We start from the raw sequence: 20,419 nt of genomic DNA, 5'->3' as shown, positions 1-20,419 counted from the left end.
ATTTTATAGCAACAAGCTGCATTTATGTCACATATGTCTTCCTGCCTTTGGCAATGGTAAGACAAAAGGCTCTTCCTAGTTTTGAGAGCCCATTTATTAGGATCCAAGTAACAAGCAGGCAGGAAAAAGTCACAGTGAAACAATTTAAGAGCAATTATCACATTATTGAGTTTTGAGAGGCATTTCAGCTTCAGGTAATTGATTTCAAACCAGCTGTGAATCAAATAGATATACTTGTGACCTGCTAAACATTTCTAGTGCCTCCAAAAAGCTAGCTCAGCAATCTAAAACCACTTTAGGCATTTCCAAAAATAAAAAGAAAGAAAGATAAGCTCTACCACGGTTTTGTTTGTCTGTTTTATCTAGTGGACAATGATGTTATCTTGTGTCCAGGATTCTGAATGTTAATGTGCATGTTAGTCACCTAAGGATTTTATTAAAATGGAGATTCTGATTCAGTAAATCTGGAATGAGAACTGAGATTCTGCCTTTGTAACCAACTCCCAGGTGATGTGGATGCCACTGGTTTATGGACCACATTTACGAAGCAAAGCAAAGGCACAGAGAAGAGCAAAAGGTAAAAATTCAATCCTTATATCAGACTCTGAGTTTACTTGGTGTTATAACCTCTTGCTTCCTGCATATTCCCAGCCAGTCCTATAATCTGTGACATTTTTACAAGAAGAACAGAAAAGTAAAACAACTTTGTTGTCTTTCTGCATTATTAGAAAAACATCAGAAGAGAAAATTCAACAGCATCTTCCTACAAAAAGTCAATACTTAATAGTAATTATATTAGTTTGCTGGGGCTGCCATAACAAAGTATCACAGACTGGGTAGCTTAAACACCAGAAATTTATTATCTTTCAGTTCTATGAGGCTAGAAATCCAAAACTGAGGTGTTGCAGGGTTGATTCCTTCTGCAGGTTATAAAGAAGAATTTCCCAGGCCTGTCGCCATGGCTTGTAGATGGCGATCTTCTTTCTACGTCTCCTTACTTCACTTTCCTCTATGTGTATTTTTTGTTCCCCAATGTCCCCTTTTAATAAGGACACCAGTAATATTAGACTATGGCCCATCCTAACAACCTCACATTAATCTGATTACCTCTGTAAAGGCACTATCACCAAATAAGGCTACATTTTGAAGGATAGGACTTTATCATATAAAATTTGAGGTGGACACAATCCAACCCATAACAGTACATTCCCCCTAACTGTTGTTTCTTCTGCCCAAATCTTCCATCTGTAAAATGGGTAAATTATTCTACTGAAACAATGAACTAATCACATTGAATAGGCATGAACAGAGAAGCGGCATCACTCCACCAGCTGATAATTTCAAAGTAATCATTGAAATATTCTTCCATTCAGTGGCTGGAAAGATAGTTGGACCAAATTAAGGTCATGAAACCATAAACATGGGTCAAACTTTTGCATCAAGCCTCTATTACTCACTAGGTCTGTGACTTTTCACTCATTATGAGAACTCCTTAAGGCTCAGATTCTTTATCTGTAAAATGGAATAAAATCTTTCTTCAGGATAGTTGACCATTAAATTATTTCATGTAGGTAGGTTGTATTATTGTCTCCAGTCTGTGAGTCAGGGTCTTGCCAGGGCAGGAGAAACCCCACCAATAACTAGGGATTTGAATATAAATCAGTATAAACTAGTAAAATGTGGTTAACTATGAAACAGGATAAACAGGGACTCTAAGGGGCATACGAGTAGCAGGTGCAGGGGACATCTGCTGTCTTTAAGGCTGGGGGAGAATGAATAAACTGTGTAGAAGTGAGAAGCACCCTCCCCTCAAGGCTAAGATTCAAATGCTTTGGACAGGGGGTGACTTTTAGCACAGGAACAGGCATCCTACTGGTGGTGAAGAAGCCTGCCTGAAGGTCTGATCTGCAGCTGGTATGCAGAGAAACTTGCTGGAGGATAAAGGCTGTAGCTGACCTGTGGGCCTCTGATGTGACCACCGCTGTGTTTCCCACACACCTGATCCTCTGTCTGCTATGCCAAAAAACAGCACACTGGAACTAGGATCTGGTTGCCAGAATAGGGTTGTCAGATAAAATTCACTAGGTGATAAACAAGGAATGAAATTTTAGTGTAAGTATATCTCTTGCAATCTTTGGTATATACTTATGCTACAAAAAATTCATTATTTATCTGAAATTCAAGTTTACCTGACATCCTTTACTTTCTTCGCTCAATCTGGCCACCCTAAGAAGGAAAACCTTTTGCCCCTGCTCAGGCTTTGCAATATCCCTCCAGCGCCCTCTATTGACAAAGCCTAAGGTTGAGTCCACTGGCCGAACAAATGTTTACAGGGTTCAGCTGCAGTATCTTAAAAGTCAATAAAATGCAGATTTGGAACGCAGTCAATACATTTATAATAGAAACATTAATCATTCCTCTCCCACAACCTATTAAAAGTGCATAACAACCTCGACTGTTTAGATGTAATTTGCCACGTCCCCCCAGTTAGTGCACATCTCACCCCACTGATAGTGGGCTTGGTCATGTGACATGCATTGGCCAAAGAAACACAAGCAGATGTAATGTATGCATCATCAGCGCAAAACTTTCAGAAGCCTTCTGAGGTTCCACAAGTCATTATTCTTTTCATCTGCCAGAAAAATAATATATCTTAAATAGTGGCTGTTTCTTCAGTTTAGATCCCAAAATGAGTAAATTCATGGGGCAGAGTTTCAGCATCTCACCCACAATTGCTGACAAGCAATGTGAGAGAAAAGAAATGTTTATTCTTAGAAGCAACTGATATTTTTTCTTCTTCTTTTTTTTTTTAATTTTTTTGCTGCAACAAAGTAGACTAATATACTTAACATATACGAAGCATTGGTTTTATGGCCCAGCATATTGTTCAGCTTTGGATAAGATAAACAATACAGCTGTAGAAAATAACATGTATTTTGAAAGAAGAAAGATCTGCTTTCCAAACCAAGTTTTATTATATATTAACACATCCTAAAGAGAGCAGATAACCACTGCAGGATGCTGGGCAGGATAGTGGCATTGTCACACTATGCTGAAGGAAGATCACTTACTACAGTGTTCAGCAAACTTTTCTTGTGAATGGCCAAATAGTCAATATTTAAGGCTTTGCGGAACATATGGTTTCTGCTGCAATTACTAAAATCTGTTGCAGTCGGGGAAAGAGCCACAGACAATATGGAAATGAACACGTATGGCTGTGTTCCAGTAACATATTATTTTCAAAAACAGAAGATGGGCAGGATTTGACCCATGGGTCACAGTTTGCTGACTATTGCTCTGGTGGACTGTTCAATCTTCCTCCTTGACAGGAAATTCTCCACATGCAAGCCAGAGTCATCTAGTTAAAATATAAAACAGATCATGTCGTAACCCCAATTAGTAACTTCCAGTGTCTTTCCAACATACCTAGGATAAACTCTACACTTTGTACCAGGACTTCCGAGACCTCCAAGACTTTGTACCAGTGCCCTCTAAGTTGCTGGCCCTTGATGAATTTTCCTAAGTTATTGTGAATGTCACTCTGCAATAAATTTATACACCATTTCTGCTCCTTTTGGTCTCTAGTTCCAGCCACTATTGTGGACACCAGCTCTTGGTGGACCCTGACTGAATTCACACAGCTACAACTTGACAGCAACTTCCATTACCCCCCCACCGTGTGTCTCACACCTCCAGCCTCATGGTTTGTCTAGTGATGCTGAAGTGTGAAAAAACAGGATTCCCTCCCTAAAGTCTATACATCCCAGAAATTTAGGGAGTCATACCTTGTGGTACAAACCCTTCATCAATTGGCAAGGGTAGCTGGTGGATAATTTTTCTCCCTTTCTCTGAGTTCCAGTTTTTCAAGTGACTTTTCCGAGGATGGTTTTAAGGTAAAGCAAACAGTCATTCCCAGCACCAGTTTGAAAATGCATCCTCCGGGCGCCTGGGTGGCTCAGTCGGTTAAGCGTCTGCCTTTGGCTCAGGTCATGATCCCAGGGTCCTGGGATCAAGTCCCACATTGGGCTCCCTGCTTGACGGGGAATCTATTTCTCCCTCTCCCTCTGCCCGCCTCTCCCCCCACTGCTTGTGCCCTCTCTGTCAAATAAATAAATAAAATCTTTAAAAAATATATTTAAAAAAAAAAGAGAAAATGCATCCTCATATTGGCTCGCCTGCCTCCGATGTTCCACTCCTCATGTGCTTCACTTCTCCCTGGGTTTTCACTTCCTAACAGATGCATGCGCACAGCCCTTAGCTCAGGGGCTGATATTTGGGGACAGAGACTGAGGCCTTCCATCGCACTCATATGGTGCCAGCCATGCTGCCCCGTTGCTTGTAACTGGAACTTGCAATTTGTGCCTATCCTGGGGCATCTGCACTTGCTCTTCTATCTGCTCCCACGTCTTTGCATTAATGGCTCTTTGAGGTCATTCAGACTTCAGGTCAATATATCAATAGCCCAGAAGAGCTTCCCCTGACTACTGAATCTAAACAAATGCCTTAGCACTCGGCACTGCATTTTCCGCTTTAATTATTTTCATACCATTTATAACTCTATGAATAATTCTAATTGCTGTGACTGATTGCTGTGTTTGTTATCTCTCTTTCTCCTCTGCTTCTAGTCAACTCCCAGAGGATTATAATCTCCATGAGAATGGGACCCTTCTCCTCCATGCTTACTGATGCTTCCATATACCTAGACCAGGTATCTGGCACCTAAAAGAACCTAGACACAGGTGCAGGTAGACCTAAACCGAGTCTCCCCCCATCCCAAGTGTTCAGAGAATATCTGAAACCCTAAAAAACACACAAAAAAGTTTTAAAAAATGGCTTTAGGAACTTGAGTCATCAGTTGGAGTATCCAGGTGGTAATCTTCACAAGAGAAGACTAACCAACCATGTTAATTAACTCTTTAAACTAAGGTGAATAAAAGAACGCAGGATGCAGGAGAAGTAGCTTCAAATGTCACGTATTAAAGCTCTCTGAATCCATTAAATGCATTTTGATTCATGCCCGGGAATATTAGACAAATGGTTGTGAAACAAACCCAAGCATTTGATCATTTTCAGGGAATCACTGTAGGAACTTAGGGCGTCCCAAAGTATATTTCCCTCTTACACTAGCCAAGGCTTAGGAGTGTAGGGTGAGACAGAGTGCAGATTACCTATGATTTCCTAAATCTCGCAAAATAAAAATCCAGCAAATATCAAAATCTTTAAATATTGTCTCATTTTGGAATAGTTTATATTTTAACACTGGAGAATTGTCACAGGGAGTCTGTCCCATTTTAGTGAGATTATTCCTTTATTTCCCTTTCTTCCTTATTCCCATCACATTCATATTGTCTTTATCACAAAACTAACATTATGTCTGGTACATAGGAGTTACTCAATAAATGGTTCTAAAATCAGGAATTCCTTATCCAGCCTTGGATCTGATGTATCACTGCTATAGTTTGGGGGCAGTCTGGGGATGGGCATGCTAATCCCCTTCCATTATATCATCTTTATGTATCAGGATGCTATTTGAACCTTTTCCCTAAGACACAAATGATTCTCTATACCAAGGAACAAGCATACGACTACACACCAGAACATAAGCTTCTTGATTGCAGCTGTTACTATGAATTTTAAATACCCCAGGATACTGAGAAAGTCCTCTTTATTGCATACCAAGGCTCAAGTCCATCGGTTCTCGAAGACAGTAGCAACCTGACCTATATCAAAACCCAGTCTTATTAGATAAGCCATACACAGGACACGAATCCATTGGAGAAATCGTGGAGACCATCCTTACTTAGAATAGACATTTTTTTCTTTCCCTACTTTTTCTGCCATCACCTCATTACAAAGAAATTAAAGTCTTCTAAAGTATGGAGGTAGCATAGTCTATAATGCAAAGACTGTTTAGGTCCTGAAAAGAAGGGACAGGTGAGTACTCAGCTGAGAGTTTCCACTTCTGGTAGCACTGTGAACAGGAAAAAAACAAAGCAAAACAAAACTCAGAACAAGAATTGGAGAAAAGCCCATTCTTTCCTGATATTTGGCCCTAATCTGAGTATGAAGATTCAAAAGAACTAGAGAGGGGCACCTGGGTGGCTCAGTTGGTTGAGAGACTGCCTTCCGCTCCAGTTATGATCCCAGGGTCCTGGGATCGATCCCCACATCTGTCTCCCTGCTCGGAGGGGGGGTCTGCTTCTCCCTCTCCGACTCCCCCTGCTGGTGTTTCCTCTCTCTCTCTCTCTCTCTCTCTCTCAATTAAATAAATAAATAAGATCTTTAAAAACAAAACAAAACAAAAAAATAAAAGAACTAGAGAGAAGGGAAATAAATCATTCATAAAGCCCTTAAAAAATTCAACTAACTCTACCTGAAAGGGGGGAAAATGTCACCTGAATATAAAGCTCTTGAATAAAACTTGGCTGAGCTATAATGACCCAGCATAGCATGTGTGAAAAGCTAGAGCCTAAGATGGTTTCACACTAGAAATCAAGAAATTACTCCTAGAAAATGTGTGAGTCCTTTCTCGGTATCACATCCCCTCTAAGAAATTCATATCAACTCTGGAAGCAGAACCTTCACTTTCGTCACTAACTCGAGTTTCCTATCCCTAGCTAATTATGTCAACTACACTTCAATTTAGAAAAACTAAAAAAAAAAAAAACCACTAGCCCCCAGCTAAATAGCTGTTTTTTATTAAAACTCTGTGTCACTGTGGGATCTGGTGGGTTATCCTAGTCATTGAGATCAGTAGAGACGTGTAATCAATTCCTAAATAATAAATCAACTTTTTGTGTCCTTAGTAATCTCATTGTAACACAATACAATTCAAGGCCATTTCACTACATTTATCTTTAATAAATAATAAATGCTACATTGGTATTGACTGAACAAGCGATTAACTATTCCATCAGTAGTAGAACATGGCAATATTTTTAATTATTAATAAACCACAAGCTTTGCTTGTCAGGTACAATCGTCTTTTGGTAAGAACAACTTATTTTCTTACTATCATAGACAAGTGTAATCAAATGTCATTTGAAACCACTTCTGGTCATTCTCCAGCATATAACTGACAACTTCTAGCCTCACTTCTTACCAACTGAAAAGGGCAACTGGTTTGGCAAAAGAACAAAAAATGTGAAAAAGGGTGTTCAAGTAAAAACCCAAGGAAGAGAGTTGGAAACAAAATCATGCTCTCCAATTTTCCTATACTGATTTCAAAGGATGGCTATAAAAAGGTACTTGTGAAATGTTATGAGACAAATACATAAAATTGCCAAGACTTTAAATAGGCTTATACTATGCCTAGAAGAGAGAGAAAGAGAGAGGGAGGGAGAGAGGGAGACAGAGAGACAGAGAGAAATTGAAACTATGTATGGAAGATAGTGGCAAGCTTTTAAGTAGGTTTAAAAGAGAAAATATGAAAATAAAATATTGGGGAAGTATGATAAAAGTAACCCAAACAGATCATAAGGACAATTTCCTAAGGTAATTGTCACAGAGTTCAGATATAATAATAGGGTTGGGCAGTTATAAAAATATTTATTTGACATTTATTAAATTCCATTGAATTTTTAAGACCTTAGAGATAGAAGACCATTTGTTAAGAATTCTATTATCTGAAAGAAAGAAGAAAGAAAGAAAGAAAGAAGACATAGACTATGCCTTCAGAGTTTTTTTTATAGTATTTTGGAAAGGGAAAAAAGTGCAAATATCATCTAAATCATGAAATACATCATTAAGTGAAATCAGCATGTTATATTCATATTTGTGTCTCTGGAATCTAACACAATGCCTGGCACACAGTAGGAAAAATTTAAGTTAATTCAAGAATGCTTCATTCAAGAAGAATTTATTGAATATTTATTATGGATTTCATAAAAATACTGCACAAAAATAAAACATCATCCATGAACAACTCACAATCTAATGGGGGAGTAAGATAGCAAACATCTGTTGAATTAAATTTTAAAATATGTGGTCAATGCCCATCAGGAAACCTCAATCTGAATGGAAACTATCACAAGAGTCATGGGAGATGGTAAGGAAATTGTGTAATGACTGTATAACTAACCACACATCATCCATTAATCATCACGTGGTTTGTCTCCCAGTAACATAAATTGTCACCAAAATGGCTTAAAAAATACGGCTTTCTTTTTCTCATCTAACAAAACATTTGGAGGCTGACAATTGCTTGTGAAGGTTCGTTGGGCCGTCAAGTTTCCCTCATGATAGCAAGATGATAAGAATAGCATCATCTGAATATTCTGTTCTCCTATTGTATTCAAAGTCAGAAAATATAGGATGGTTCAAAATATAGAAAGAGTCAACTCCTTCCTCTCACTTTCCTTGAGCAGAAGTTCTTCCTAAGGGACTCCCCATTAGACAGCTATTATGTCTCATTAGTCACAATGGCTATATTCCCATCTTTAGACCAATAACTAAGCCTACCTTTTCTGAGAAAAAATAGCAGGTTACTGTTTGAAAAGAAGAGGACAGAAGGAGACTTTGAGGGATATAAAATTAGTACTAGTCACAGATCCTTAGTAAATAGAAAAGAGTTATGTACACAACAGCTTGAAAATGGCAATAATAAATGGCAAGGTTGGAGCACCCTACAATACAGACAAGTGGTCCGTACCTGAAGGCATCTGCAATGTGCCAGGGTCAATGTGAAGGGTTTTTACAGTTCTATCCATACAGAACGGGGAAAAGAAAAAGACAGGAAATCACTAGGGCAAATGGTGTACTTTAAGTCAACCAGTATTTATTTAGCATCCATTGTCTATAAAGATTTTTGCTAGACATTGGGGACCATTCATAAATTTGTCTTCCTCTAACATTTTGGCTCCTTCACTGCTCTTGATTTCCAGAAACTCACTATTTGTAGGAAAGGATTTATCCGATTTTGGGGACTTAATATTCTTTAAAGGTGGCTAAACTTTAGTAGTCCCGGGTTTAAACAAAAAATTGAGAAGGCAGGTTTCTAAATTATCCATAGCATAATTAAATGCCCCCAACCGAATGCTCAGCATGCTTGTACAGTGGGTGATAAGTGCATTGATAGATTGTTTGTCTCATCCCCAGGGGCACCCAGGGGGCTATTACTATCAACATATTCTTCTGTTCACCCCGATGTGCCTTATTGGGTATTACCATGATGTTCTGTGATGGGGAAAACTTTGGATAATCCTGCCACAGATGATAGTCTGATAGTCCCTGGAATGGATTATTAGTTCCACAGTTTGCATGCAACTGGAAAATAATGATCATTAAAGGTCAACATGCATTCACTAGGACACAAACTACCAAACAAATGTTTTCCTTCTGCTTTAACATTTAAATAAGAAGAATACCAAAGTTAGATTCTCTCATCAGGTAATAGAAGTCAAGATGAGACAATGTCCTCTAAATCCTAACAAAACATATTAAGATAAATTAACCAAACCAAATCAAGATGTTGCACTCATTCAATTTTTTCAATCAACATTTTTTTTTGAGTTCCTAAGTTATTCTGGTCCCTGTCCCAAGACTCTGAGAACACAAACCATGCTGCCTCGCACTGTGCATAGTCCTCTTCCGTGGAATAGAAAGATTAGGCACTGTCTCCTTCACCAAGCATCTTCATGGCAGAGGTGGAACTGGAGTGGGGTCATAAGGGAGAAATGAGATTCCTGTACGTGAGCTGGGAGGCCAGTCCAGGTTGCACTACTCATACCAGTTAGGAGGTTTGCCTTCCATAGGAAGGGGATGCTTACCGCTAAATACTAGAATCTATAGGCCTAAGAACTAAACGACAAGGTCTGGCTAGGACTAGAAGCTGGAAGAAAAGACAGATGTTCGGGGAGGGTTTCAAATTTGCTCTAGTTCCTTGAGTAAACCCCAGTTAGGGAACTGGGAGCTGTCCCACTACGGGGTCATCAGCGGCTTCCCAGAGCTTGCAGAAATCACCCAACCAATGAGTCCTGGACCTCCACCTCAAAGGCTTATCAGTAGGCCTTTAGGAGACCCATGCAGTGGCTTGCCTAAAAAGGGTCCTCCAAATTGGGACGATAGGAATGAGAATTTGCATATGTCTCTGGCACCCCAAGAACTAGTTTAGAAAATACACAAGAATGTATCAAAATAGGAGGGGGACACAGTGGTGGATATGGGGAACAGAAGAGAAGATGGAGGAGGCTTGATTTATAATGGCTTTTCCATTTTACCAGAAGTTGAACTGAATCTATCCAATTAATGTCTCTTGCATAAGATGGCTAAAATGGGTTGCTACTTTTTGTACAGGAAAGAGACAACACAAAAAGCAGAACAGAGTACAGCTCAGCCTGAGCAGCAGGTAGGAATGCAGTATTTCTGGTCAAGTATGGCTTATATTCACACACACACACACACACACACACACACACACACTCAAGCGATACCTGTTAAGGTTAGATTTAGTTCTGAGTTTAATTAGCCAAACACACAATATTGTTAGAAGCAGAGACTACAAATGCAGGGCAGAATTTGATAAAGGAATTATCTCAGGAAAGCTTCCCTTGTTTTCAAGTTCGGAAGAGAGACAAGCAGCTGCTAGTGACACTGTCCAGGAAAGGTAAGATCTTGTCATTCCTGAAGTAGTCAGCCCTTACTATGGCCCTGTTCTTTTACACCAGGGATGATATCACAGATCTGGAAAATAAGTAGTGATTAAGAGCAGTAGCCCTACTAGCCCTTACTAGCTGAATGACTGCATGGCTTTCTTAATCCACATGTGCCTCAGTTTCTTTGTCCAGAGAATAAGGACAGCACCATTTCTCATTTAAAAATAATTTTTAAAGTATGAATGTGTACACAGAAAAACTTAGAATAACACCTGGACTATAATTAAGTATGCTATTAACATTTACATGATAATGACACAAAAATATGTAAACTCCCACCTAAGAAAACATTTACTAACATTGGGCTCTCCTGGTTTGTAAGCCAAAAGCATCCTCCTAGCTGTCTCTAGAAGGACAAAGAGAGTCCATCTCCTGGAGTTTCTGAAGGATATTTCTGCCCCTGCCTTCATATCCTCATGAAAACCCATTCCCCAGCAACACTGACCTTCTCCCGAAGCATGATTCACACAGCCGGGTCTGTCTCCACTGTACACCCAGTGAAAATGTATATAAGCAATTCTACTGCTCTTTCACACTTCTCTCTTCATGTTAAAATCTCTTCCAAATAAACAGTAAATTCATAAGGGCAGAGACCATGTTTAATTTATCTCTGTATCTCCAGTGCCTAAAGCATAATAGGCACCGCTTCACTATTAGTTGGGTGGCATGCTGAAGAATGGGGAGTAACAAAGAAGTAACAAACAAATGGAGATTAACAGTGGAGAGTAACAAATAAAACAAGATGACAGGTTTGGAAAAGCTGGCTGCAGGATGTTATGGCTATGCAGTCAGACAAATGGGTTGAATCTCAATTTCACAACTTTTTTGCTATGTAATTTGGACAAGTTACTTTACCTGGAGAAACCTCAGTATCCTCATTTGTCAAATTAGGATTATACCAGAATCTACATTATAGGACTGGAGTGACGATTAAATGTGAAATCCATTGAAAGTGCCTGGAATAAGATTAGTGCATAATAAATGTCAAGCATTATTCTTCTGATTCTTGTTATTATCATTACTGTATTAGTGACTAGAAAGCAAAGAGTCTATTAGGAGATATGAAAGTATTTTAAAATATGATGTAATACGATGAAGAAAATTTACAAGCCTAAAAAGAAAAAAACTACAGATCCTAGAAAGTACAGAATCTTAATACATTTGAAGGTATTCTGGAAAAAAAAAATACATGTTTAAACACCAGGCATTATATCGGGGTGCCTGGGTGGCTCAGATGGTTAAGCATCTGCCTTCGGCTCAGGTCATGATCCCAGGGTCCTGGGATCGAGTCCCACATCAGGCTCCCTGCTTAGCAGGAAGCCTGCTTCTCCCTCTGCCTCTCTCTCTCTGTCTCTTGTGAATAAATAAATAAAATCTTAAAAAAAAAAAAAAACACCAGGCATTATAATTAGCTGCTCAGTTCCGCTGACCTTTAGATCAGTTAGGATCCATTCAAGAAAACTGAAACCATGTGCAATGCATTTCAATAGATAAATAGGCAACTTCTTATGCATATGTCAGAGGACTGACAAAAGAAAGCATTAAATTAATCAGCGATGATAACTGAAGGAAGTAAACTAACATCCCTAAGGGTGGGAAATGAAGGGTAGGGGCTGGAGTTATGAAAACGTGGAAAGGCAATGAAAACAAACAAAGAAGCTGGAGGCTGACACAACAGCTGGTACTCAGGTGAAGGATATCTCTAAGAGGCTGAGAAGATGCTGACAGGAAGAAAAAAATAAAGAACTAGTCCTTTCTGCCTTTTCTGCCTCCCAATTTCCTACTAGTGCTCCCCAATGGTAGGAACATAGAAGAAAACAGTCGGCAAAGGAAGAGCCCCAGCACCACAGAGATTCAGATCTGAAATATGACAGTTTAATAACTTAAGCTCATCCTTGCTCTAGGTTTTTTTCTTTTCTTTTCTTTTCTTTCTTTTCTTTTCTTTTCTTTTCTTTTCTTTTCTTTTCTTTTCTTTTCTTTTCTTTCTTTCTTTCTTTCTTTTTCTTTCTTTCTTTTTTTTTTTAATGGAGACAAACTTTGTTTACCTTTACTTTGCTCTCTGTTGCTAATTTCAATCCTGGCTTTTTCCCTCCTTAAATTGAAAAGACACTTTCACATATTTGACCATACTGTCACTCATAAGCATCCTGCAATAAAGATATTATCTCCAGCATAACGATCAAGAATATGCAACTCAGAGCAGTGCCTCTAAACTTAATGTGCAGACAAACCACCTGGAGATCTTGTTAATAGGCAGATTCTGATTCAGTAGGTCTGAGGTTGGGTCTGAGAATTTGCATTTCTAACACACTGCCAGATACATGAGGCTGTTGGTCCAGGGACAACAATTTGAATGTAATATATAATAAGAGGAGGACCCACAAATCACATTCAGGTATTCTGATCATATGTACCAAGGGTTGCCCACGGCAAATCACCATTTAGTTCACTTATTCACACATACCACAACTTTTCATTAAAGTATTAAAATCTAATATTCTACTATTACTTTCTTAGACCCTATTTTATATTTTATATTTATATCCATTATAAATATAACTGAATATATGTATGGAATTCTGAAGGTCCTCTCTCATCGATAAAATAACATTTAATTTAAAGTTTATTGTCAGGTAAGCAAGAGATTTATGGATGCTGCCATCTTTTCTCCTAATATTTCCCTCTGGTTTTGATTCTCCGATTTGACCTATGCTTAGAGAGCAGAAAGTTAATGTCATTAAAATGCAGTTATGGTCTCAAAAGTGCCACTCTCCTTTTTGTTCCAAAGTGCAGTTTAGTGCTACAACTGCTGAATTTACCTACAAAAATACACCGTACTCCTGCTAGCATTGCAAATTCTAAAGAGCAATGGGCTGGTTACACCGAATTCCATTCTGCATTAGAATTGTCAGCACAGTGCTGATGGCTGAATCTCTGCAACTTGACCAGAGGTACCTCACCGGCCAGCTTCTATGTGAAGTAAGGAGCCGTGTGGCTTAGGAAGACTAATTTTTGTACTGCAAACACAGCTCATTAAGGGTGGATGGAATGCTTCCATTTAGATATAGAAAGAGTCAACGTCATCATTTTTATGTGGACTTCTACAGCCAGAAAATGCATTTAAAAGCACATTTTAAAAAGTCATCAGTCACAATCTCTTTTTAAATCACAATTTAGTCTGAACAAATTAGTCCATCCTTCTTATGCACCATTAACTTAACTGCTACCATCAGAAGAAGGTTAGATAATTGGATCATACACTATCTCATGGTTTGGAATGATACAAAATGATATCAAAATCGTATATAATTTGCGTAGCTTTCAATAATAAACAAAGAAGACTAAACATTGATTTTAGCACAGCAGATTTTACCAACAGTCAATCATTCAAAGATTAATCAGTTTGAAGCCTTTCAAGATAATACCAGAACACTTTATTGGCCCTGTTCTAATTTTCAGGTCTGTCATTTCTAAACAAAACTAACTTGGATGTCAAAGCTATTTCTCCTAGTTCTGCTATTCTGCCCACTGCTAGCCACTGTGTAATTTCAGAGAAGAAGCCATGCTGCACCTTCCCAATTTTCATCTGCAATCACTCTCCCATAACATACAATAAGCAATGATCTCACTATTTATTCTACTATGCCTTTCAACCCCTTTCTAAACTGTTAACTTTTGTTTTACCTCTGTCTGGAATGTCCTCTGCCAGACATATTATTTACTTTTTTTACTTTTTCAAATTAATCTTTATGTTTTGACCTAACTATAGCTTTACAAGCAGTTGTATGAAATAATACAAAGAGATACTATGTACACTTCACCAACTTCTCCCAACAGCATCATATTTCAAAACATCCCATTTCCATCCCCATAAGGATCCCTCATGTTACCTTTTATAGCCATAACCATTTTGTTCCCATTCTTCCTCCTTAAAAGTTAAGCCACTTTTTCATCTTCCTAAACTGAAACTCTATACCTGTTCAACAGTAACTACCCATTCTCCCTCCATCAGCTTCTGATAATCACCATATTACTTTCTTTGCTATGAATCTGACTACTGTAGGTACCTCACATAACTGAAGCATACACTATTTATCCTTTTGTGATTGGCTTACTTCACTTAGCAAGGTTCATCCTTATTGTTAGTATATGTCACAATTTTCAGCCTTCCTGATTTCTGCTCTTATCTGCATTATTTCTTTCTTTCTGCTTACTTGATGTTGTCCTCTTTTTCTAGGGTGTGATGGGAACTTAAATATTGATTTGAGTCAATAATGTAAGCATTTAGTCCTGCATATTTCCCTCTCTGCACTGATTAGCTTTGTCCCACAAATTTGGTTATGCTGTATTTTCATTTCATTCAGGTGAATGTCTGTTTCATTTTTACTTTTCCTTGAGACTCCCTGTTTGACTCACAAATTATTTAAAAGTTGTCAGGTAGCTTCCAAGTATTGGGAGATTTTTCTGTTATTTTCTGTCATTGCTTTTTAGTTTAATTCCAGTGTGGTCAAAGGATATACTCTGTATGATCTCACGATTTTTAATTTGTCAAACTTTGTTTTATGGCCCATTAGATAGTCTATCTCGGTATATGTTCTATGGGAGCTTGAAAAGAATGTATATTCTCCTATTGTTAGGTGAGTTTTCTATAAATGTCAATTTGATTCAATGGCTTGACGGATTTTGCATATTCTTCTTGATTTCCTAATTTTTCTATCAATTTTCATAAAAGTAATATTAGAGCTTTCACCCATAATTGTGGGTTTGTCTATTTCTCCTTTTAATTTCATCAATTTTTGCTTTGTATATTTTGTAGCTCTGTTGTTTGGTGCATGCATATTTAGAATATGTCTTTTGTGGTAGATTGACCCTTTTAGGATTATGGAATGTCCTTATCTGACTCTGGTAATGTTCTTTGCTCTAACATTTACTTTGTCTGATATCAATACAGCCATTCTTCTTTTCTTTTCATTAATGCTTGCATGAAATATCTTCTCCCATCTTTTCCTTTCAATTTTTCTACATTGTTTTATTTGAAAAAAATTCTTATAGTCTTCATATAGTTGGGTTAAATATTTTAATCACTTTGCCAATCTCTACTTATTTACTGCATTTAGACTATTTACATGTAATGTAATTATTAATAGATTAGTGTCTAAGTCTGCTATTTGATTGTTTTTCCTGTTTTTTATCTGCTTTTATGTTTATCTTTTCTCCTACCTTCCTGCAGATTACTTGAACTGTGTATTGGTTTTCTATAGTGTTTTTGACTGTATGTTTTTATAGTGATTATACTATTACATTGTAAGTACAAAACATACCAGTCTTCTGGTGTTGATGCTTTACCAAAGAGAAGTACTGAACTCTTACCTCCTTTTATGTACCTCACATCTCCTATTTATAATTTTCTTAAATATTTTCTCTACATTGAGAATCACAATAAAAGTGCTATAATTTTTGCTTCAAGTACCAAACATAATTTAGAAAACTCAAGAGGAGAAGAAACATGTATGTAGCTACATTTTTAGCCCTTTTTGTTCATCTTTCTTCCTTTTTGCTGTCCCAAGCTTCCTTCTTTTCCTTTCTGCTTAGAAAACTTTCTGTATTCATTCTTCAGTGTAGGCCTGCTATTGATAGAGTCCCTTAGTTCTTCTTCATCTGAGAAAATCTTAATTTCCTCTGCATTCCAGAAGGATATTTTTGCTAGTTATAGAATTCTGGGTTGGTAGTTCTTTTCATTGGGCACTTGAAAAAATGTGCTGCTTCCTTCTGGCCTCTGTGGTTTATGGTGCGAAATCCACTGTTATTCAAATTGTTTTTTCCCTATAATTAAAATGTCATTTTTCTCTTATTGCTTGTAAGACTTTTGCTTTAATATTCAGAAGTTTGTCTATGTTGTGTCGTGGTATGAATTTCTTTGGATCCATTTTAGGCGTAAGCTCAACTTCTTGACTCTTTATTTTTTTAAAGATTTATTTTTTTATTTGAGAGAGAGAGAGAGCACTTATGCATGGGTGAAGCAGACTCCCTGCTGAGCATGGAGCCCAATCTCAGGACCCATGAGATTATGACCTGAGCTGATACCAAGAGTTAGATGTTTAACCGACTGAGCCACCCAGCGGCTGCTTGAATCTTTAGGTTTATTTGTTTATTTACTCATCAGCCCAACACTCTTTTTCATCTCTTTCCAGAATTCCAATGACATGCACATTAGATCTTTTATCATAGTCCCACATATCCTTGATGGTCTATTCCTTTACGTTTGTTTGTTTATTTTCTATCTGCCTTTCAGGTGGTTGATTTCTACTGTCCTAATTTCAAGTTGACTGATTTGTTTTTCAACTCTGTTCCATCCATTCTTTCATCCCCATCCATAGTTATTTGTTGTGGTTATTATTTTTCAGTTCTAAATTTTTCATTCCATTCTTCTTTGTATCTTCTCTTTCTTTTCTGAGGTTTTCTATTTTTTTATTTTCTTTAAGAATATTTATTATGACTCATTGATGCAGTCTGCTATATAAAGGTTAAAGATCACCTCTATAAATTCACCCAATATTGTTTACTTCTTCAGAGCAGTCTGGGTCCTGTTCACTTGAAAGTTCACCAGTACCAATTTCAAATATTTAAATATTCAATTATTTAAAATATAGCCCCCATAAGCAGATTGTTAGCCATTTAGAGCCTGCCTGCTTGGCATACTCCATGAAACGGTACCACTGGCTTCTTCTAACATTGCTCTGGCAGAGGAAGGAAGAGTCACAGCTATGGGGAGGTCAAAGACAAGATGCTCCACTTAGCTTCTGTTGACATTCAAAGGGTAGCTCATCCTTATTGCTGGGTGGAAACAGAGTTCTGGTACCCCACCAGACCTCTGCTTAGAGGAAAGGGCTTGAGAGGGGCATGAGTGCTCCATTACCGCTACCCTCTGGTCTTCACTGACACAGTGGAAGTGGCGTTGTTACTGCTGGGCAGTGGTAAAAGTCCTGACTCTACATTAGGCTTCCTTTGACGTCATCCAGCAGGGAGAGTAGGGATAAATATCTCTGCTCTCTATTTAGTCTCCTCTGACACCACCTTGGTTTGCAGGGGTTGGAGCATCTTGTTACAACTTGAGGAGGGTGGAGTTCTTGGCTCCGTCCATTCTCACACTTCACTGGTGTGGGGGATGGGGAGGATAACAGTTTTCTCTGTGGTGTTTGGCTGGAATAAAGCATTCATTGTCAAAAAGACTCTAGTCTTACTAGTATGCTTTTATTAGGCTTTTTAAATTTATTATTATTATTATTTTTAACCAGTACCATTGGTATTTCTGAGTTGCCAGCTTCTTTAGCTCCAAGTATGGGATGTATGAGGAAGAGAGAAAACTCAATGATTTCACACCATGTCATTTCTCGAAGCCCTAGGCCCCTAGCCTGTATTTATTTTTCTCTTCTTTCAGTGTATTATTGTTTTATATATAATGTCCAAGGTTTTTAACAGTACATAGAGGGATAAATATGGAAGAAGACATTTACTCCATCCTTCCATCTTTCCAGAATGAAAAGTCTCTGTTTTCTTTATCCTTTAAGACTCGAATATAAGGACCCTTCCTTTGTAAATCTTCCCAACCAGTACATTTCCCTTGGTGGTGATACTTTTTTCTCTGTAGGTTTCCAAGCACTTTTATTGTAATTTATTTTCCTCTCCTGACTGTCTCCATAAACTAAGGCATATTAGGCTATGAAGGTACATGCTTTGCTTTATGCTCTCCTATGTTCTCCTGAGACTAGCACAATAGTTTCAACATAGCAGCCAATGTTTATTAATGAAAAGATGAATGTTTGGTATAGTCTCTTAAGATTTTTTAAAGATACAGACCACCTCTTCTAGAGATCCTTCAGAAATCCAAACTGAGCAAGTGCCCTATGATAATTCTCACAGGATCTCTTATATCCCTCTATCATTACATCACATGATCATTATGGTATTTGCTTCCCATGCTACACAGAGAGGACATTAGGTGTGACTTTCTTCTTTAAGGTTTTCATGGAGACTCTTTAAATTGTATGAAATCAGGGACCATGTTGGTCTTGACTCATGGCCAGCAAGTATTACAGAACTTAGCACTGTCCTTAAGTACATAGATGTGCAAAAACTATTTGTTGAATTAATGAATGAAATAAAAAAATGGATGAAAAGATAATAGGAACTCAACATGTTATGAATGACTCCATGTATCTATTGCATATGTTACATGAAAAAGCCACCCAATTTGCCTTCCCAGAAATGTCAAATTTGTCTCTTTGGATCTCAACATTAGGAATTACACATGTTTCTAATTATATTAATGTAACTTGCTACGTAAGCTCTTTTAATCAGAACCATTTCAGAAACTGAATGATGAACTTGTTTGTGAGTTACCTACATGGGTTTTTCACAAATGCCTTAACGAACTTTATTGTGTATCTCTAATAGCTGATGAGACAGCAAGAAATAGAAAGGGAAATAGCTTTTCCATGTGATCAGTGTTAGTAAACTGCACCTGAATGGTTCTGTTGGAGGCCAATCTAGATATATGGCTTCACTTACTAGTCTCATAAAAGGCCAAAACTATTGTTATTCCCTTAGTAACTCAATAATACTTCATAAATGATTTCTTAGTATTTTATTTCCAAGTCTAAAATTTATATCTAAATCTCCAAAACCCACATCAGTAAAACTCTTCTGGAAGAGTTATTTTAAGTGTTGTAATATTCCCACATGAACACTCATCTCTCACAGTTAAATTATTTAACCTCTTCTCTGCATGCCAGTTTGTTAAGCATTGCTGAGAGTGAGGCAAACAAAAAGAGCTATAAGGCAAGAATATTTCTTCTTTACACACAGCTCTAAGGAGAGACAGTGGATGACAAAATGTTACAGAAGGAGAGGAAAAAGATTCCTCTGAAATCACAATGTCACAAAAATAGAGACAGATTCTGTTCCCCTAACTTAATCCATTGACAGTCATTCCATTATATGAAATTGAGGTTAGGCCTTGGTGTTTGACATCTGCTCTGGAGGTTATATTTTAAAAGCTCAATCTTAAACTCATAGGATGGGAGAAATATAATGTTTTGATATTGCCATAATCTTTATAAAGTAGACATCCTAAGGAGTTCCATGAAGTTGGCATATATGAATCATATGTGATAAAATAAAGATGACATCCCCCTAAAGACTCATTTATACAGATGTAACACTCTACACCAAATAAAGAAAAATAGTAAGGAAAAGGAAAAGAAAAGAGGAATTAGTCTAAAATTTGTATTTTATGAGGGCTGATTTGTAAAAATTAATGAAAACTGCTGTTTAGCATTTAACAAGCAGACATTATGGGCATGCTTGTATTAGGTAATTAAGAAAATGTGATCAAATAATAACAACTTATCTTCAGACAAAATTTTCATGCCACTCACTTCTTTTTAATTGGATCATAACTGCACCTACTTGAAAGTACTGACTAGTGGCTGAGAAGCCCTAAAGGTATAACAAATATTCTTTATATGATTCATATTATAACATGACCTTATCTATTATGACCCATTTGAAGATAGCTGTGCTTTTCCACCAATAAGTACACTTAATACTCATGAGTCGCTTAAATATATTCATTGCGTGTTTACCATTTTGAGAATATAGCATAAGTCAGTCAGAAACAATCAGGTACACATTCCACTAAAGGTTTGGGCACTATACCATGCTCTAAGCTCCTTGGGATCAAGAACCCTACTTCACTCATTCATAGA

This window comes from Eumetopias jubatus, unplaced genomic scaffold (assembly GCF_037043125.1).
Source record: "Eumetopias jubatus isolate StellerSeaLion01/CBP00866 unplaced genomic scaffold, mEumJub1_p1.0 scaffold_13, whole genome shotgun sequence".
NCBI classification, from domain to species: Eukaryota; Metazoa; Chordata; class Mammalia; order Carnivora; family Otariidae; genus Eumetopias; species Eumetopias jubatus.
The sequence above is the reverse complement of the archived record's forward strand: the minus strand, read 5'-3'. Positions refer to the sequence as shown.